Below are 22,229 nucleotides of genomic sequence, written 5' to 3' on the forward strand. Positions count from 1 at the left end.
GTTTTTCCGTGGTAGAGGTCTTGCACATCTTTCCTCCCTAAGAATATCCCTAGACACTCTAATGTTCTATTATAGTCTCAGCACCACACCGTGGGCTCCCTGAGGGTGTAAATGCTGACTTGTCCTCTCTTACCCTCAGCATCTAACGCAGGGTTGCCCCAACTGGCTGCGTAACAAATATTTCTTGCATGATTTAATGAATTCTATCATTCTTACAGAGGGTGACTGTTTTTAGTGGTCTGCCAAAAGATTAATAATGCAGCAGTGAGTCATCAAACATTTATTGAACACCTATCATAGTTAGGGATGCATATAGAGCACCTTTTCTATTTTGTTATATAGCTGTTACCAACACCTGCATGAGCTGGGAGAGCAACTCTGGGGTCTCCCCAGCATCAGGAGCATACTGTGCTGAAGCTGGCACACAGTGGGCACTTCAGGTGTGCTTCTCTAACTCAGTGTGACTTCAGGTGGAAAGCAAGCTGGCCCTGAGGGTCCCCTACTAGAGTTGTAGCTCAGAATTCTTGTGTCTGCAATACCACCTGGGTCCGGGCTTTTTCCTCCATCCAGGCTTGTCCCCCAGGCCACACCATTTCCTTCTGAACTCCCTCTTGTTCTCTTTGCACAAAACTCAATTTGCATCTTGATGGAGATGAATAATTAGAACCCTCCAGCATGAATAATTCTAAGCAAGTTAATTTTCATGCCAATCAGGGAAAATTAATTGGCTTCATGATGTTTTATATTTTCCAGGTGGGGTTCCCCAGGCTTCCCCACCCCCTCTTCCCAGCCTTGGGCTCTTCTTCCCTAGCACTTTGGAGAAAATTGCTTGTTAGTTTTATTGTTTGTTTGTTTGGCTGGTTTTAATGCTTCCACAGGCAGCAATGCTACCCCTCCTTGCAACTAAATGACCCATTTTACAAGCATGATAAAAACCTCCTTAGAGCCGCAACTGGCTGCGTCAAATCCACCTGGTCTTTTACAGCCCAATGTCTTTTTTAACCTTTTTATTTGCTTTTGTGGAGTACAAAAACATACAGAGAAGCACATACAAGATAAAAATATGCAGTCTAATGTATTGTTATAAAATGAATACTTGTAAATATCATCTTACATATTGTGGCTTATATTTTCTCTCTTTTAATATCTTTTGATATAGCCAAAAGTATATCAATCCTTCCCTTTACCCCCTGATTAAGAATTTATTCTAAAATGAAGTATTTACACCGTATTTTTAGGAGAAAACTATAGTTCTTCACCATTTTCTCCAAAATGAAAATAGCTTTATTCTTTCTAATAATAAAATAATAGGTGATCTTAGTATTTGCTTTACACACACTCACACATGCTCACTATAACTATTTTAACGTAGTTTGCAAAATATTGTGACACTTTACTCTTAATTATTTCAGATGAAAGATAACACCATTATCACACCTAAGAAAATAACAAATCTCTAATATTGTTGGATATCCAGTACTTATTCACACTTCCCTAATTATCCCAAAAATGTCTTTGATATATGCAGAAGTATTAGTTTGCCTCTCCTTGAATTACATATTAATGTATATTTTATATACTCTTGTGTTTCTTTTACTCATTATATTTGTGATTCACTCATTGTGTGTGGCTATAGTTCACCACCATGTAGTATTCCATTGTATGAATATGCCATAAGTTATATATCCAGTCTACTGCTGATGGATAATTGAGTTGTCTTCCATTAATAAATAAAGAATAAAGCCACTATCAAGATTCTTTGATATCACTATTGGTGAACACACTCAAGAGTGGAATTGTTAGGTTATAGGGTATAAGTAGTTGTCTTAACTGTGTTCCCCCCAGCAATGGATGGGAGTTTCAGTTACACATGTCCTTGCCAGGATTTGTCACTTCTTTTAATTTTAGCTTTTCTAGGGATATAGTGGTATCTTATGATGGTTTTAATTTGTGTTATATATTTTCTGAAGAGTAATGATGTTGACCACCTTTTCATAGACTTTTTGGCCATTTGGATAATTCCGTTTATAAAGTACAAGCCTTTTGCTTATTTTTCAATTGTATTGACTATCTTAAAAATAATCAATTTGTAGGAGTTCTTTATATATTTGGATTCTATGCTGGATTTATGTAATGAAAATATCTTCTAGTCTGTGGTTCATATTGTTACTTTTTTATAATGTATTTTGGTAAATTTTTAATAAATTCTAGTTTTATTTTTCAATATGTTCCGTTTAAGAAATCTTTGCCTACCTTAAGTTCATAAAGATATCCTCTTATATTTTTCTGTAGAAGTTTTAGTGTTTAATCTTTTATACTTAGATCTATGATCTATTACAAATTCATTTTTGTAAGGAGGAGGGCCAAGTTTTTTTTTTTCTTATATAAGTATCTAATTGCTCCAGTATCGTTTATTAAAAAGGTCATTGTTTCCCCTGCTGAATGGCAGTGCTGCCTCTGGCATAAGTAAAATGACTATAGTGTTCCTTGAAAATAAGACCTAGCCAGACAATCAGCTCCAATATGTCTTTTGGAGCAAAAATTAATATAAGACCTGGCATTATTATATTGTATTATATTAGCCCCAGTCTTATATTATAGTAAAATAAGACTGAGTCTTATATTAATTTTTGCTCCAAAAGACACATTAGAGCTGATGGTCCGGCTGGGTCTTATTTTTGGGAAACACGGTATATATGTGTGGATGTTTCCTGCAATTTAAAAAAGTCTATTCCATTGGTCTCTATCTCCATCCTATGCCAGTCCTACACTGTCTTTATTACTGTGGTATTAGAGTAAGCCTTGAAATCTAGTAGTCATTTCACTTCATTTTTCTACTTCAAAATTGTCATGGCTATTCTAGGTCTTTGCATTTCCATATTAATTTTAGAATCACACAACAATTTACACACACAATCAATTAAATTTTGATTGACCTGCAAAAATGGTGAGGTAATAAATTAGTGTTTTTTTAAGTCACTAAGTTTATAATAATTAGTATGTAGCAAAAAAACCTAAATACAGATTTTGGTACCAAGAGTGGGCTGCTGCAGTAACAAACAGCTAAAATTTGGGTGTGGAAAGTAACTCCCAGTTCTCGTGATTTTGGAGCAGTGCTGTTCCTCCCTTGTCCATCCTCATCCACACACAAATGTGAATCTCATTTCTACATGCTAACAATATAAAGCTGAAATTAAAAATACAATATCATAAATAATCCAAACAAAATGAAAATTTTAGATGTCAACCCAAAGGCCCCAACATGGCAAAGAACTTGAATGTTACAGGATCTCACAGAATCTGGCCAGTGTGGGCAGAGACTCATGAGAAAGGGAACAAGGTACAGGATGAGGTTTGAGTGAAGGCAGGCGCCAGATCTTAAAGAGCAGGAAGGATCACGGTGGGGGAATTGGGTTTCATTCTAATGGAATAGAAAGATCTTAATTTTGGGGTGGGTGGGTGACAGAATTCAATTTGTGTTTTTTAAAAGATTACTTTGGCTAATGGAGCCACAGCTGTGCGGCAGAGACTGCTAGCTATTCCCCATTATCCATAACTCCTTTTTCATAGCAATGAAATTTCTCATTGGCCACGTGGCCACCCAGCTAAAAATAACATTCCAGCCTCCTTGGTCATGGGTGGAGACATGTGACCAGGTTCTGGCCAGTGGAAAGTAAGTGGAAATGACACTTGCAGCTATTGGGTCATGCTGTCTAAGGAAATGTGTGTGCCTTCCCTTTCCACTTCTTTCTTGTGACTGACTGGATGTGGACCTGTGGGTGGGAGCTTCATCTGAGATGGAGGCCACGTGATGAGGATGGCAGAGCAATAAGTAAATGGAGGCTGATGAGGTGAGGCTGCCTCACCAGCCCCAGGTCACTTAGCTGGATGTTTCCATGGGTGAATAATAAATGTCTATCTTACTTAATCTTTATTAAATTGGGTCTCTATTATAGTGGGCACACCATATCCTAATTACAGGGGAGATGCCCAGGGCACAGCAGGAGCTGAGGGAACTCAGATCCCTCCCTTCCCACAGGCATCCAAGTGAGACTCTCAAGTTTCACTATGGCGGCCGCGGCCTGCATTATTCCTGTGAGCAAGTGGCCTGGAATTTGGTAGCCACTTGGTAAACATTTCATGAAAAGAATTCATGAATCACCTCTGTTCGCATTTCTGATCTAACCAATTTATTGAAGAATCTCAATAATAAGTCTTACAGAAATATAAAATGGTCATATTTCCCCCAGTAAGTCCTTTATTTATGTTCTGTGGACTCTCCTTCCCTTAAGAATACCTCGGACAATTTCCATTACCCTGAGATCTTGTACTTTCTCTTGGTGCAAACTCATTCCATTTAAAATCCCACTGTCATGCAAATGAAATGTTGTTTCCTCCCTCTTCCAGCTGTGGTCTGGGCAGGTGCCCTGGCTTCTTGAAGTGGAAGGGGAGGTACAGTCTTGTAGGGGGACCACCTTCCCTCTTCAAGTCCTTGCTTCTCCCATTTGACAGTGAAAAAGAATGAGAGAAGCATGCACTATTTCATTTCATTTCATTTATTAACTCCAGCTGCCCTTGCAGTTCCCTCTTGAATGTCAGTCACCACACACTAACAGGTCCTGGGTATAGGGATTAGCCTTGCTGGATGAAACTGGTTCTTGTTTTCTCCAGCTACAGGTGTTGGATACAGTCCCTTGTTACTTATGTAACCAGTGAGGTACCTCACGTTGTATCCTGGAGGTGTTTCCGAGGCTACCTATCCTGCCTCAGTAGTTAAACAAGGTAGGTCCCTTTCTGCTAACTCTTACTGGTCTCTGAGGGAGTGTCTGCTGCCTAATCATTGGTGGCCCTGTTTAAATAAGGTCTTAGTGACTCTTTCTTCAGTTTTGGTCCTAACTGCCAATTCTGTGGTAACAGGGGAAGTCTTTATCAGCAGCTATTAAATCACTATTGCTATAGTTACTATCACAATCATTAACAACGTCAGCTATATCATTATGATTATGAAAATCGTCACCACCAATATCACTACCACTGTCACTGCCATCCTCACTGTTACCGCAGCTGCATAACCACGGGCCATCTTCACAATTATCACCACTATAAACACCATGACCTTTTCTGGCATCATTGTGATAACCATCTGTAATAGCCAGATAGTACTAGCTGCTCTAACAGATGGACTACAAAAGTGTGATGGCTCAAATACAATAGAAGTTTATTTCTCATTTATGTCATTGTTCAAAGCCGGTGCTCTTGGCTGGCAGGAGGCTTCCTTCCATATAATGATTTAGAGCTTAATCTCTATCGTCTTTGAGTACCTCATTGTCATCTGCATGTAGCCAAAGGAAGGAGTTAAGAGGATGTGGGTGGGCACACCTGCTTCTTAAAGTCTTCAACTGGAGGGGCACACATTATTTCTGCTCACATTTCATTGGCTAGAACACAGTCACATGGCCATGCCTGAATGAGAGGGCATCTGTAATGTGCGGTGCAGCTGCAAAATGAAGTAGAGTCTTTGATCAAGTGGTAGCCACCCTCTGCCAGGCACCCCTCACAAGCAATTCAGTTCATGCGCTCTGTTCCCAGCGGGTGCAAGAACCTGTCTGTCATACAGCACCAGGAAGCTATAAGGTTTCTATAATCAAAGGCCTTATGATCCAAGTAAATAGCGATACAAAACAACATGTTTTGGGTTCGATTATTACTTTGGATTGTTAGTATTGTAGTAGTTCAGAGTATGCATAGGTGGTCGAGTTGAATCTTGGAGAATGGGTAGCATTCCTTTGGCTGAGAAAAAGTGGGGTTTGAGGTAAGGAGGAATGGCCTGGCCACAGACACAAATGAGCAGACACAGATTGAGCAGAGAGGAGACTGACCTGGCTGGAGTGGGTGAAGTGAGCATTGGGGAATGAGGACAAATCAGCTTTGAGCAATTGGGTAGAGTTAAAATGCCAAAGGCATTCTGTACACCTTTTCAGACCTATTTAGATGTATAGTAAAGATCTTGGGTTGCAAGCAACAGAAATGTACTCTATCTAAATAAAGCAAGCCAAAAAGCAAGAAAGCAAAATATATTGGAAGGATCACGGGGTTTCTACAGAAGCAAAGGGAGGACTGAAGTGCCAATTCCTGGCTTTTGGCACCTGGCAGGGGTGGAACCTGGGGCACTGCCAGTAACAACTCTGTCCTTTCAAAATCCATATTCCAGGGAAAGAGCTTTCTATAGCCCTGCTGCGGTCAGTTGTCTTCTGGATCCCTCTGCCATGGGGGAGGGGCTCTTTTATTGCAGACAGTGCCCACCCTTCATCCTCCCCCAGGATGTATGTCCTGTCGAAGACCCAGCGTGGGTGCCATTAGAGCAGTGGAAAGAAAGGCGCTCACCTGCTTTGAAGGTAGTCATTCCTGTGTTCAAATCCCAGATCTTCTCCTGACTAGCTTTGTGACTAAGGCAGCAGAGCTGTCTTGCTTTTGAGGCTCAGTTTTCTGATTTATAAAATGGATATAAAAAAATAAAAACTATCTGAGAAGGTGAATTGAGAGAGTGAATGGGGAGGGCTCCCCAGGCATGCGTTTCCTCCTGCTCTGGTGTCTCATGTGAGGCAGGGGCCCTGGGTGGAGCAGAGGAAACTCAGGGCGTCTCCACTAAGGCTCTTCCTAGAGACCAGTATCCTTACCACAGCCTGCCTGCAGGCCCTGCAGCGCGGTGCAAGGCTGCTGGGGGTCCCGCTCTGTGGGGTGCTGGCCGTGTTTATAGAAGCTCTGATAGCTTCTGGGGCTGTGGGCTGTGATGGAGCTGGAAATGTAATTTTCAATTAAGAGCCTTACTTGTTCTTGCTTACATTACACTCTAATTAAATTTCAGTGAAATGTGGCACATTGAGGGGTTGGGCAGGGCAGGCGGGCAGCAGCTTCCCTTCCCTACAGCTGAGGCCTCCCTTTTCCCTCCCCTTGAGCGGTCACAGTCTCCCCGACCCTCGGTCTCCTCTAGGACTGTCTAGAGCCAGTGTCCCTACCCAGTGTCCCAGCAGGCCTCCCAAGGTCATGAGGGGGCTACACAACCACAGAGACACTGACTCATAGGGGTCCCTCATCAGAATTAAAATGGATACTGACGTTGGAGTCCTCGCCTAACTGGGCGTGTTCCCTCCACTAGCCATTCAGTCTAAGCTAAGTGAGGTGTTGGAAGTAAATAGGAGGCGGCATGGGGTGGGGGGTGGAGTCGGGGGAAGCTGACTGCTTCCTGGTCAGCTAGGCCTGCTGGGGCCCGTGCATCCCAGAAGGAGATCCTGGGCTGCCCTCTCTCTGTTCTTCGAGTTTTAGCTAGTGAGGCTGGGGTCCTGGGCAAATCACCCAAAAGGTCCTTTACAGCAGACAAAGCTGTGTGTGTGGTGGAGGCTGAAAGGAAGCCATGAGGGGGAGAGGCACCTTCGACAGGGGCCTGGGGCCCAGGATGGGCTATTAGCCCAGCTCAGGCTGGCTCCTGGGAGGCTGGCTGTGGCTGGGAAGAGCTGGCCACCATGGCTGCAGAGGCCTGGGATGGGACTCTAAAATTTGCAGTCTTTTAAAATCACACCGTGCATATTTTGCTTCTAAAAACATGTTGATGGCCAGGCAGAGTCAGATTATCTTTCATTCCCAGCAGCAGGAGAGGCCCCTGGTTTCACACACTCATTGGGAGCCTGGGATATTAGGAACAGCAGCTGTTATTTGTGAGTGACCTAGGACACCCTCCGTGTACAGGTGGAGGCAGGTCTGGAGCAGGGATGACTTGTGGCCTCTCACGGTGAGACCTGAACTCACTCCTGGATGCTCTCGGCCTTTCTTCCGCTCCCTCTGGCCGAAGTCCCGTCTTTTCTCCTTTGCTTTCAATGGAGTCAGAGCAGTGTCTCTCCCATTTGGGAATAACTGACCATTTTCTTAATGCTTGAGCTGCTGTACGCATTTTTCAGTTTTTCTCTTTTCGTTTTAGTGGTGCTCTTTCCATCAGGAAAATGATTTCTTTTCTTCTTGCTGCATTTCCTGTTGGAGACGGGAATTGCTAGGTCCTCTTCTCCAGGATCCATCACGTTTCCTCCTCTGCTTCGTCTTCCTCTCACGTCCGGGCCCTGAGACTAGGGCTATGGAGACCTCCCAGAACTCACCCCAAAGACAGGCTACATGGGAACCAGGGTCACCTCTTTTGTGGAATATGTGTGTGACCATGAGCGGTCACAGTCTCCCCTTGAGCGGTCACTGTGCAAGTCCCTTTCCCGCCCTTGTGCCCAGCTTTTTATCAATAGAATGGAGACAGTGTGGACTGGACCGGAAGCTCTGGTCACTTCCTGTATCATGAACCACTTTGGTGGTTTAAGAAGAAAGCTATAGACTCAGCCCTGAAAAATCCCCACAATTTCTAATTTTGTTTCCGTTTAAGGGTTCACAAACTTTCTGAAACCATTCAATTAAAAACCCATGACTAGATGGACTTCAAGGTTTACAGCTCTGAAGTTCTGTGGTTTTCATGATGTTAAGACCAGAGGTTGCACTGCTCGAGACTGAGAGCAGGGACACACACATCCATTTCCTTAGGACTCTGTAGAATTTTGCCTCCCACCTTCATTCATCCCACTTCTCTCAGCACCAGGACAATAAATACCTCCTTCGGAATGGGAATTCCGGCTCTCTGCTGCTGGGGCCGTGTTGGGTGACTTGGTGGTGGTGTCTAAAGCCAGTCTCAGAGGAAGTGTCCTCCCCTGCACTACGAGGTTTGAATTTGGTCCTCCCTGGTGGAGGTTCAAAGTAGGTTGGATGCCTGAACCATCCTCTCCACCTCTCACTTTCTTCCCTCCGGGGTTTTGACCAAGAGAGGCTAAATCAAGTAGGGCAAAGTGCCTGTGTCACCTGGGGACTTCCTGCTAATAGCTGGTCTGGAAGACTGTGATGGCGCTTCCTCCTGCCTCCCTGAAGCTAGACCTTGAGTCCCACCTGACCCGTCCTACCCTCCCTGGGAGCACAGGGCAGGGCCCACAGATCATCACAGGGGCTCTGCCTCTTGGAAAAGGTGACCCCTCAGGAGATGCTGTTCTGCTGGAGAGGTGGGAATAAATAGAAGCTGATCTGGAAAGGCCCTCTTTTCCCTTTTTCCATAATATCACCTGGAAGCTACCGCCAGAGTCATTATCTCCGCTGTTATCATGAGCTCGGCCAAGGAGAGCTGTGTGGGGCACAGCGTTGGCTACACGGGTAACTGGGCTGGCTCGGCGCTGGCGTTTATGTGGGAAAGACAGTGGTGCACCACACAGCCCCTTGAGGGGAAGGACTGCTTGAGTTTCGGTCTAGGAGGGAAGGAAAAAGATCAGAGATGGTGGAAAAGCAGTATTAAGGTTCAGGTTTGGGAAGCAAGAGTGAGCCCCAGGGAATGAGCTTCGTCACTTTAGGAGCTGGGACGAGGGAGAGCGGACAGATGAAGGGTGGGGAATTTGGACACACACAGCCCTGACTTCAAGCCCTGACTCTGCTACTCACTGTTGCCTTTAGCAATACTCATTATTTACAAAGTGTGAAGCGAATACCTTCCTCACAGGATTGTAGGAATGAAAGTATTTGTAAAGCTGTGACAGGTGGTAACTACGCTGTAAGTGCTTAATATTATTAACCTGATGGGTCCGGGCAAGAGTCTTAAGAATGAGGCCTCTTAACCTCAGGTTAGCCTTCGCTATCCTGGGGTAGGGCTGGGTAGGAGAATAGAAATAATTGCATTTTTATTTTATTTTGTAAGGAATAATTACATCTTTAAATTCTGTAGTCAACAGAGAGAAAAAGAGTACTTAAAAAAAAATCCAGAAAGAAGTGAAAGTAGGGACTCAAACAGATGTTTGTCTACCCATGCTCATAGCAGCATTACTCACAGCAGCCAAACGCTGTAAGCAAGCCAAGTGTCCACTGATGGGCAAATAGATAAACAAAATGCAGGATAGGACTTCAATCTTAAAAAGGAGTGGGATTTTGACCCATGTACAACATGGATAAACTTTGAAGATATTATGCGAAGTGAAATAAGCCAGTCACAAAAGAACAGATAGTATATGATTCCATTTACATGAGGTACCTAGAGTAGTCCCATTCCTAGAGAGGAAAGGAGAATGGTGGTTGCCGGGGCTGACGGTGGGGGGATGGGGGGTTGTTGTTTAATGGGCACAGCGCTTCAGTTTGGGAAGATGAAGAGTTATGGAGATGGATGGTAGTGATGGTTACACAACATTATGACTGTACGTAATACCACGGAAACGTCCTGCTTTAAAATGGTTAAAATGGTACATTTTATGTTATGTATATTTTACCACAATTACAAAATCCAGAATTTACAATTGGGGCAGCATTCCCTGTGGGTGGAGTGGCAGGTACTGGCTTATCCCCTCAGCCTCCTGAGCCCCACTACTGTTCCCTGACTGCCCATCTGGCTCCGCGAGGATGACCATTGTCATCCCATGTTGGGAAAACCACTTTTTGTTTGCCAAGCCCTCCTTGGCAGGCTCACTCATGGCAGGCTTTTAGATTGAGGGCTGCCCCTCCACTGCCAGCCCTGCTTTCCATTTTGCCTCTAGAAGCCCCTGATTTATGAGGAAAATGTTTACTGCTGTTCTCTCAAATCCTGTTGGCAACCCTAATGAGCACAGGGGCTGGCTGCTTTGATATTGGTCCTGGCAGCTGGGGTTGGTACAGCCTCAGGCCCCTGCTTCACAGCCAAGGGTTCTTGGCAGCGGAGGCTTCTGGGGCTGGCTGCGCCTGTAGCAGGAGGGAGGGCTGGAGGGCGACCTAGCGCAGTGGCGTGCAGGCCTGGCAGGGAGCTCTCTGCAGTGCCTCCTCCTCTCCGCAAGAGGGAGATAGAACCCCACGTTTGGCTCTGCAGCCCCTGGAGGAGGGCAAGCCTCGAAGTCCTTCGGGTGGTGCGGTGTTAGGCAGGGAGTCTTCTCTGCCCCGACAAAGCCCCTGCCACTCCCCATGGGAGTGGACGGGGCTCAGAGGCCCACACCCGAGCTGCGTGTGACCCTTGTCATCAAGGCACTTGTTCTGGGTACTTATTTGCTATGTAAATCACCCCAACACTTAGTGGCTTTAAACAGCCATTTTATTATCTCTCATGATTCTGAGTTCTGGCTCACACGGTGTTGGCTGGGGCTGCTGTCTGAGGGCCGGTTGGCTGAGACTCCGAGACGGCGGCGTATGGGCAGTTGGCGCCTGTGCTGGAGTGGGAGTGCAGCGGGGGCTGCCGCCTGTAGTTGGTGCCCGTATGTGCCTCGCTCCCATCCCCTGCGTTTCCAGAGGGAGGATCCTAAGAGAAAGGGTTCCAGGAGGGACGGAGTGGAAGTTTCCACTTCCCAGGTGGGCAGGGCATTACTGCATTACTACCCCTGACTTCTACGGATTAAGCCGTCCCAGTCAGGGCCAGCCCAGATGCTGGGGTGGGGGGGGACAAAGAGAGTGATGAAGAATTTATGGTCATCTTTAAAAATCTGCCTTAGTGCTTGATGTCTCTGGGCCTCAGTTTCCCCTTGTCAAATGGAGCCATGTACTACGTGTTTCCCCGAAAATAAGATCTAGCCGGACAATCAGCTCTAATGCGTCTTTTGGAGCAAAAATTAATATAAGACCCGGCATTATATTACATTATGTTATATTATGTTGTGTTATATTGTACGCGGTCTTATAGTAAAGTAAGACAGGGTCTTGTATTAATTTTTGCTCCAAAAGACGCATTAGAGCTCATTGTCTGACTAGGTCTTATTTTCAGGGAAACACAGTGTAGAAAGATCTACCATTTGTTTCACAAGATTTTAATAGATATTTCAAATCCCACATGAGAGTCTCTGGAGCAGAAAGAAAGGCTGATGGCATAGCTGAGGCAAGGAAGGTAGAGGAAGCCACGGGGGGTTCTTGTTCAGTGGGCTAGCAATTGGCTAGAGAGGAGTTATGTTTGACAAGAAGGAAACATACTAATTGAAAGGTTATTATGTACCAGGTCATGTATTCTACTTTCATGTCCTCTAATCCTCAAAATAATCCGGTGACATGGGTAAAATTGCCACCGTTATATAGATTAGGAAACTGAAATCCTGTTGGTGAGTTGCAGGATTGACCCAGCTAGAGGGGCGGAAAGGTAGGCTCTGAACCCAAGGAAATCTCTCTCTGGAACTGGAAAGCTTGTGCTCTGTCAATGCACTGTGCTCCCCAGGAAGAGACATCATGCTTTGTTTGCAGCTCATGAATCTTCAGAGAAGAAGAACAAGGAAGACTTTGACATCCAAAGGGTCCTTCAGAGCCATTTATGGCAGGGACTGGGGGTTAGCAGGGAGCTGCCTGGCAGGAAGACTTCAGGAAGGAAACCAAGTGGACAGTGTGTCTTGGCTTGGGCAGCTCCAATTGGGAAAAAGCTCTTGGGAGTGAGTAGAGAGAAACTGAAGCCATGAGTTCATGAGAAGCCAAGGTCCTACTAGGCAATGGAGGAAGAGCCATGTCTTACCAGGAGCCAGGAGGCAGAGAGAGAACACCAGGAACAAAATGAGGGAACTTCTGAGCAGTGGGGATTAAACCTGGGAACTGAGACACAAAAGCTCTCCACCCTGTTATCTGTCTGTCCATTCTACCATGAATCCATCCATCCACTCATGAATTCATTACTGTTTTCAACATCTGAGTTTGCATCACGTACCTGGCCCTGTTTTGTATATATGATTAAGATGCAGCCCCAGCTCTTGGGGAGCTCAGATTACCCTAGAGCAGGCAGACCTGTAATCAGGTGATGGTGTTATTGTGTTGATACTACATGTAGAAGGAGCAGATGTGGGAGACCAGAGGAAGGACAGAGGACTCTGCAAAGCAGAGACCCTGTAGAGAAGACAGGGGAACCAGAGAAGACAGGGAACCAGGATGTAGCTGGGCCCGATTCTGGAGAGAATGGGCCTCAGGCCCAGGGGCTCAGCCGCTGAGCCTGAGAAGAGCAGTTGTGGCTGAAGAGGGTGTACGCTTCCCTGCAGTGGCAGGGACTCTGAGGCAAGGCCTGGACCCTTCCAGCCCTTCCTTAAATGTGTGAGCATTTGGACAGTTCCAACCTTTGAGTGTGTGCAGCAGGACAGCTGTGGCTGAGGCCATGCCTGTGACATCCAGGAGAAAGGTGTCTGACTACCCTCCCTTCAGGGAGGGCCAGACATGATGAAGATACCATTGAATTTGGAGCATGAGGAATTTGGGTTCATCTTAAGACAGAAGTTGAAGAAAAAGATTTTCTCCTCTTGGTGTAAAAGGAGGATGCCTTTATTTTATTGGGGTATATACAATGCAGACATAGCAGACTATTTTAATACTGTAATAAAACTGGTTTATCTTTGGTAATGCCTTGTACACTAAAATTGTCCCCTGTTTGGGAAGCTGAACCGTGAGTATGACCATTGTCTGAAGCGAGGGGGTAGGATGTTGCCACAACAGAATTAGAGAATCAGAAATTCTAATCCTCAGGTATGAGATGACAAACAGGAAGAAATGTGATCAGTTGGAAGCATTTTCTCCTCAAGTCCCATTGCCAAAAGACAACCACTGCCATCGTTGTCATGGTTCCAGATGTTTTCCAAGTGCAGGTATATCTCACAGGGCTGTACGAATATGCAGCCTACCCAAGACTGTATACTATTGCCTATTTTCTCCTCTGTGTTTTTTCTTTATTAATCATTATAGGTTGTTTTTGTCATCCTGCAGTCCTTGCATTTACTTCGTGATGTAGATTCTTCCATTCTATTGGTGAAAAATTGAGGCTCATAGAGGTTATGTTACCTGCCCAAGATACCACAGCGGAATTGAGACTTAAATCTAGGTCTGATGCCAAGCCTGAACTCTTTCTGCTCTGCTGAGCTGCTTCACTTAAGAATTGAGGCACCTCCATTGGTCTGGTGATTGGAAGCACATGAGAGAAGTTTGGACTCATATGCTGCAGTTGCATGAGACCAGATACTGATTGATTCCCTGTGTATCTTAAGTGGTTTGTGGAAAGCAAAGTGCCTGGTCCTTTGTTTGCAACCTAGCTATTATATTGGGCTGCCCAGCAGTGCTCTCTTTTCTCCCTCTTTTGGTTAATGTACCTGGTCCTCAGGTCTCCTTCAGATCACAGGGTTATGTAACCCATACCTGGCCAATCAGAGCATCACAGGTTCCCTGGCCTCAATGATATGTTCAGGAATATTAATTTGGTCCACTTGACCAATTAGAAACTTTGCCCAGGATTTTTCTCCTGTGGGTGGTGGAAAGACTGTCTTTTACCTTGGGGTCACAATGCTGGAAGAATGTGACTCTAGGCTGCTGCCAGATGTATCTTCCCACTTGAGGGAGGAAGCTCATTTGCAAGAGGAGAGGAAACTTAAAATATAAAGGGCCAAGAGATAGCAAGAGAGCTTCCCAAGGACATGACTTAACATCCTGGATTCAGTTGTGTGGGATGCAAGCTACTCCACTCCATGCAATCCTTCTCACTTATGTGAGTGAACACGTGATGGAGCCAGTTAATGCAGGGTTTTCATCACTGGCAGTCAAGAGTTCTGATCAGTACAGGGATCATTTATTGCAATGAATGGAAACCTAGTCAAATTAACTCATGTATAAAGGTTATTTATTGTGAGGATTTGGGGACTATATTGGAATCACGTAGAAGGTTGTACATAGATCTTGTGAGGAACAGAAAGTGATGAGGAAGCTCCTCTAACCATCTTTCCTTTTCTCACCCTCAGGGGCCTCCTGGCTTCAACTCTGCTTCCCTCTGTTCCATTCTTGTGTTTCTCTCTGTAGACTAGTTTCCTTTGTGATTTATTAGGTCCCTCCTAGACTTAAGCTCACCCTGGCTTTGACCTGCTGTGGTGGCCACTGTGGCCCTGAGATACATGATTTTGCACCTCAGCCAATCTGTCTCTAAGTGTGATGTACTAATTACATGACCTGGGAGGAAAACAAAAGCACGTGTTCATTTCTGGGTCAATTATCTGTGACAATAGGCGTAAGATCAATGGATATAGTCCTGCTTAGACCATCCCTTCAACAAGGGCTGTGGGTGGGGCAGTTCCTCTCAAATGGTATGACGGAGGCAGCCATGGCATGGGTAGTGCAAGGTCACTGACACCAGATGTCACAGTGAGAAAGGGACATTGGAGCCCTGTCCTTCCCCTCATGGTCAGTGGTCCTGTGGACTTCAGTGGTCCAAGTCATTCTGCTATGCTTCTTCTGCTTTGAGAGAATTCCCTCACTATCTAGTTCCAATACTAGCACTTTTGTCCTAGCAGTGGGGATCTGCTACTATCTATCACGTTTCCCACACTTCCATTCCCACAACTGAACAGATTCCTGCCCTCCATATGTGCCATACTACGTGGCTTTGCCATCCTATTGCTCTATCTGATCCTGGCATGCATCTCTTTAGCAGCTCCCTTCTCCTTGATCACCAAGAAGATCCAGCTCAGTTATCTATTCCTCATTAAAGCCTTTCCTGAGACAAAAACTTTCTTCTCTGTGCTCCCCAGTCCCTTCTTTTTCCCTTTATTAGAGTATCATATTGAGTGACAACTACATTTTTTATTTGTCTGTCTCCCACACAAGGCAGTAATTAACATGATGTAGTGGGAAGGCTTTGGAATAAAATAGAAATCCTGAGTTCAAATTCTGACTTTATCACTCATTAGCTGTATGCCTATAATGGGTGACACAATGTTTCTGAGTGCTAATTCCTAATCTGCAAAATGCAGACAATAATGGCACCTACCTCATGGATTATTGTGAATATTAAATGAGATAACGTATCTAAAGTGAATAGCATAGTCCTTTCTTGAAGGCAGGAAGAGTGTGTAACTCATCTTTGCCAAGGACAGGGACTGTAATATAGGAGATTTAATACAACTTTGTTGAATGGAAGAATGTTTAATTCAAAGAATAAAGTTCTAAGGGCAGAATAACAGGCACTGTGATAAAAAGGATGTTTTGCTATTGGGACGTCTTTCCTAGTTGACTGACAATTGATGCATAAGGCACGTTGTCTCCTCCCCCAGAAAGATGAGGGACCCCAGCCCCACACTGGGTTTCCCAGCCTGGAGTACTGGTGCCTGGGAGAGGAGCCCACACAACATCTGTCTGTGAAAGAAAGTGGAGATTCTGACTGTCCAGGTGGGATGGAAGGCTGTGGGAAACCCAGACATCCTCTTAAAGAGCCCACACACAGACTCACTTGCTTGTAGTTACTCCCCCTGGGCTTCAGCGGAGGAATGGTGACTCAGGAAGCATCAGAGACATAAAGGGAGAAACTGAGTTGTGGGGCCTCAGGGCGAGGACTGGAGGGATAGTTACCAATTTCTCTGTGTAGAATCCTCCTGTGCAGCCAGCCAGTGGGTGTCATTTTTCCTGTGTTGAGCCCTCCCCCACACGGCCAAATCTGAGTTTACATTGGCCTGGCAAACTCTGTTTTCCTCACCCTAGTGACTTTCTGGAACCCCATCCCGCCCAACGCAAACAACACCAGAGGCACTTTCTTGGCCAGCAGCCAGCCCTGACTGCATCACACTCTTTCTTGCACAATCCTTGAGGGAAGAGGGGAGGGTCTGTGGACCTTAGGCAGATTGTGGTTGGCTTTGGTGTGCTCTGAGGCTTTTGCTGAGTAGCTCCAAACCAGAATCTACATTAACCTGAGGAACACCACTTGTCCCACCCTGGTGACTTGCTGAGACTCCCACCTCCCACAACTCACATACCACAGGAGGATCTATTGGCAGCTGAGCCTTATGGGAGCTAGCAGGTGGCAGCAGGCCTTGGGATACCCTGGGCTTATTGGGGAGCTACCCCAGGCCTCGTACTGATGGCAGCCACTAGTACTTGGTTCATCAGTGGCCTCTCCTATATGCCTCCAGGTATAGCACAGGCAGTGACACAGGCAGTGACAGAGGATATAACCCTAGTAAATATCTATGCACTCAACATAGGAGTACCTAAATATATAAAACAAATATTGACTGACATAAAGGCAGAGATTGACAGTAATATAATCATCATTGGGGACTTTATTACCATTGGGGACCTGTGCTATATGGTGGGTCACTTTGTAACTTATACCATGTAGTCCCTAGCTGGTCACAGGTAATGGCTGACCTGGGCCTGCACTGAGCTCCTCTTAAGAGGCCTCAGAACTGAAACACCTGGAGATCGGCCTCAGGCCATAACAGAGCATCACCCAATTAACCCCACAAGTGGTACACCCAAAGGGCGGTCTCAGCAGGCACTAGAGACCACTGGGGCAAATCCTGGTCCATGAGGTAAGCATGACCCGCAGCAGCCCATAAGCTGTGGATGTGGCCAAACCCCATTGTCAGTCAGCCTGAGGTTCAACCCCACCTGCTGATGTACCAATAGCAATCAAAACTCAACTATAACAGGAGAGCACAGACAAACTGCACAAAGGATACTTGTAGCAACTCGTACAGGTAACCAGGGAGACTGTGCTCCTGCACCCCACAGGACACCTACTACATAGGGCCACTGGGCCAAGTCTGGAAGATGTAGCAGATCTACCTATTACATAGAAACAAACACAGAGAGAAAGCCAAAACGAGGAAATAAGGAAATATGTCCCAAATGAAAGAATATGAGGAAACTCCAGAAAAAGAAGTACATGAAGTGAAGAAGCCAAGCAACCTACCAGATACAGAGTTCAAAACAATGGTTATAAGGATACTCAAGAAACAGTGAGAATTTCAACAAAGAGATAGCAAACATAAAAAGGACATAGAAACTGTAAAGAAGAACCAGTCAGAAATGAAGAATATAATAACAGAAATGAAAAATGAACTAGATGGAATCACAGGTGACTACATGAAGCAGAGGATTTAATCAGTGATTTGGAAGACAAGGTAGCAGAAAACATCCAATTAGAATAGCAATAAGAAAAAATAATTTTAAAAAATGAGGATAATAAAAGAAACGTCTAGGACAACATCAAGTGTAACAACGTTTGCATCATCAGAAGGAAAAGAGAGAAAGCAAGTGATTGAGAAACTATTTGGAGAAATAGTGACTGAAAACTTTTATAACCTGGCAAAGAAAATAGACATACAAGCCCAGGAAGAACAGAGAGTCCCAAGCAAGATGAACCCAAACAGGCCCCCACCAAGAAACATTGTAATTAAAATGGCAAAGGTTAAAGATAAAGAGAGAATCCAAAAAGCAGCAAGAGAAAGGTGGTTAGTTACCTACAAGGTAGCTTCTATAAGTCTCTCAGCTGGTTTCTCAATAGAAACTTTGCAGGCCAGAAAGTATTGACATGAAATATACAAAGTAATGAAAAGTTAGGACCTACAACCAACACTACTCTACCCAGCAAAGCTATCATTTAAAATGGATAGATAAAGAGGTTCCCAGATAAGAAAAAGCTAAAGGAGTTCACCACAACCAAATGAGTATTACAAGAAATATTAAAGGGACTTCTTGAAGAAGAAGGGGTGGGGGAGAAAAGAACATAAAGATGAATAATAAAATAGCAATAACTATGTATCTATCAATAATCACACTAAATGTAAATGGATTAAATGCTCAATCAAAAGACCAGCTGAAGGGTAGCTGAATGGTTAAGAAAACAAGACCCATACATATGCTGTCTACAAGAGCCCCAGTTCAGATATAAAGACACACATAGAGTGAAAGTAAAGATATTGAAAAAGATATTTCATGTGAATGGAAATGAAAAAAATCTGGGGCAGTAATACTTATATCAGAAAAAATAGACTTTAAAACAAAGGCTGTAATAAGAGACAAAGCAGGACATTACATAATGATAAAAAGATCAACCCCATAAGAGGATATAACCCTAGTAAATATCTATGCACCCAACATAGGAGTACCTAAATATATAAAACGAATATTGACTGACATAAAGGCAGAGATTGACAGTAATATAATCATCATTGGGGACTTTATTACCCCATTGACATCAATGGACAGATCTTCCAGACATAAAATCAACAAAGAAATAGGGGCCTTAAATGACACAGTAGACCAGATAGATTTAATTGATCTTTTTAAAGCATTTCACTCCAAAGCAGCAGAATCTATATTCTTTTCAAATGCACTTTTGACATTTTCTAAGATTGACCACATGTTAGGCCACAAAACAAACCTCAGTAAATTTAAGAAAATTGAAATCATATCAAGAGCCTTCTCTGATCACAATGGTATGAAATTAGAAACCAGTTACAAGAAAAAAATTGAAAAACACACAAACACATGGAGGCAAACTAACATGCTATTAAATAATAAATGAGATAGCAATTAGATTAGGGAAGAAATCAAAAGATACTTTGAGACAAGTGAAAATGAAAACACAATGACCCTAAATCTATGGGACACAGGGAAAGCAGTCCTAAGAGAAAAATTCATAGAAAAACATGCCGACCTCAAGACACAAGAAAAATCTCAAATAAGCAATCTAATTTTACACTTAAAGGAACTAGAAAAAGAACAGCAAACAAAGACCAAGGTGAGTAGAAGAAAGAAAATAATGAAGACCAGAGTGGAAATAAATGAAATAGAATCTAAAAAACCAGTCCAAAAGATCAATGAAATCAAGAGCTGGTTCTTTGAAAAGATAAACAATATTGACAAGCCGTTGACCAGACTCATCAAGCAAAAAAGAGAGAAGACCCAAATAAATAAAATCAGAAATGAAAGGGGAGAAGTGACAACAGATACCACAGACATACAAAGGATTATAAAAAATTTTACAAAAATTGTATGCCAAAAAATTGGACAATCTGGAAAAAAATGGGAAAAAAAAAAAAGATTCCTAAAATCATACAATCTTCCAACACTGAATCAAGAAGAAACAGAAAATCTGAACCAACTCACTACTATTAACAAAATCAAATCAGTAATCAAAAAACTCCCAACAAACATAAGTCCTGGACCAGAAAGCTTCACAGGTGAATTTTATGAAACATTCAAAGAATTAACACCTAGTTTTCTCAAACTATTAGAAAAATTTCAAGGGGAAGGAAAGCTCCCAAGCTCATTTTATGAGGCCACAATTACCCTGATTCCAAAACTAGAAAAAGATATTAAAAAATATATATGTTATAGGTCAATATCCCAAATGAACCTAGACTCAAAAACCCTCAACAAAATATTAGTGAACATAATTCAGCAATACATAAAAAAGATCATACATCATGATCAAGTATGATTTATTCCCATGATGAAATATTGGTTCAGTTGATTAACGTGATACACCACACAAATAAAATGAAAGATAAAAATTGGTGATCATATCAATAGATGCAGAAAAAGAGTGTGACAAATGCAGAATTCATTTGTGATAAAAATTCTTAGCAAAGAGAGAATAGAGAGAATATACTTCAACATAAAGGGCATATATGACAAACCCACAGGTAACATCATACTCAATGGGGAAAAGCTAAAAACATTCTCCTTAAGATCAGGAACAAGACCAGGATGCCCATTTTCACTTTTATTCAACATAGTATTGGAATTTCTAGCCACAGCAATTAGACAAGAAAAAGAAATAAAAGGCATCCAAATCGGAAAGGAAAAAGTAAAAACGTCATTATTTGCAAATGACATGATACTATATATATAGAGAACCCAAAAGATTCCACCAAAAAAACTGTTAAAACTGATAAATAAATTCAGTAAAGTAGTAAGATACAAAATTAATGTTCAGAAATCGGTTGCATTTTTATACACAAATGACGTGTCAGAAAGAGAAATTAAGAAAACAATCTCATGGTGTGGCTGGTTAGCTCAGTTGGTTAGAGTACATGCTTTTAACAACAAAGTTGCTGGTTCGATTCCTGCATGGGATGGTTGGTGGGTTGCATCCCCTGCAACTAGATTGAAAATGGCGACTGCACTTGAAGCTGAACTGTGCCCTCCACAACTAGATTGAAGGACAACGACTTGACTTGGAGTTGATGGGTCCTGGAAAAAACACACTATTACCCAATAATAATTAAAAAAAAAATCTCATTTACAATTGCATCAAAAAATATCTAGGAACAAATTTAACCAAGGAGGTAAAAGACCTGTACTCTGATCCACATACAAGAATAAATTCAAAATGGTTAAAAAATTTAAATGTAAGACCCCGAACCATAAAACTCCTAGAAGAAAACATAGACGGTAAACTCTTTGACATTTTTTTTGGGATATGTCTCCTCAGACAAAGGAAACAAAAGGAAAAATAAAGAAATGGGTCTACATCAAACTAAAAAGTTTTTGCCACAGTATCTTTTAGGACCCCTTAAGTTGTAAACCATCACTTCTGTTTTAATCTATATTTTAGAAGTGAGTCACTAAATCCAGCCTACATGCAAAGGAAGGGAACTGGACTCCACCACTTGAAGGAAGAAAGATTTAAAAAAATTGTGGATTTTTTTTTTTTGGGGTGTGTGTGTGTGTGTGTGTGTGTGTGTGTGTGTGTGTGTGTGATTTTTTTTGTAATAAAATATACATAATATAATATTTACTATTTTATCCATTTTAAATGTATAATTCAGTTGCATTAAGTGCATTCACAATGTTGTGCAACCATCACCACTATCCATTTTTAGAACCTTTTCATCATCCCAGACAGAATCTCTGTAAGCACTAAATAATAACTTTCCTACCCAACCGACCCCAACCCCCTGGTGACTTCTGTGCTACTTTTGTCTCTGTGCATTTGTCTATTCTAAGTACCTCAGTTTTTGTTTGGCTTATTTCACCTAGCATAATGTTTTCAAGGTTCATTCATGTTATAGCATGTATCAGAATTTCATTCCCTTTAAGGCTAAATACTATTCCACTGTATGTATATACAGTCATGTGCCTCATAATAACATTTTGGTTAAAGACAGACTCAATATACAATGGTGGTCCCACAAAATTATAATGGAGCTGAAAAATTCCTATCACCTAGTGACATGGTAGCCAATTGTAACATCACAGCACAGATTATTACTCACTAGTTTGTGATGATGCTGGTGTAAACAAACCTACTGTGCTGCCAGTTAGGTGCATCAGGTGCATTCACAATGCACGTAAAAGTATAAAAGTACAACATACAGTTATAAACCATTATGTTACTGATTTATGTATTTACTACACTATATTTTTATCCTTATTTTAGAATGTACTCTATTTATCAAAATTAGTTTTCTGTAAAACAGTATGGTATGTTATGC

This window comes from Rhinolophus ferrumequinum, chromosome 8, assembly GCF_004115265.2.
Source record: "Rhinolophus ferrumequinum isolate MPI-CBG mRhiFer1 chromosome 8, mRhiFer1_v1.p, whole genome shotgun sequence".
Classification (NCBI taxonomy): domain Eukaryota; kingdom Metazoa; phylum Chordata; class Mammalia; order Chiroptera; family Rhinolophidae; genus Rhinolophus; species Rhinolophus ferrumequinum.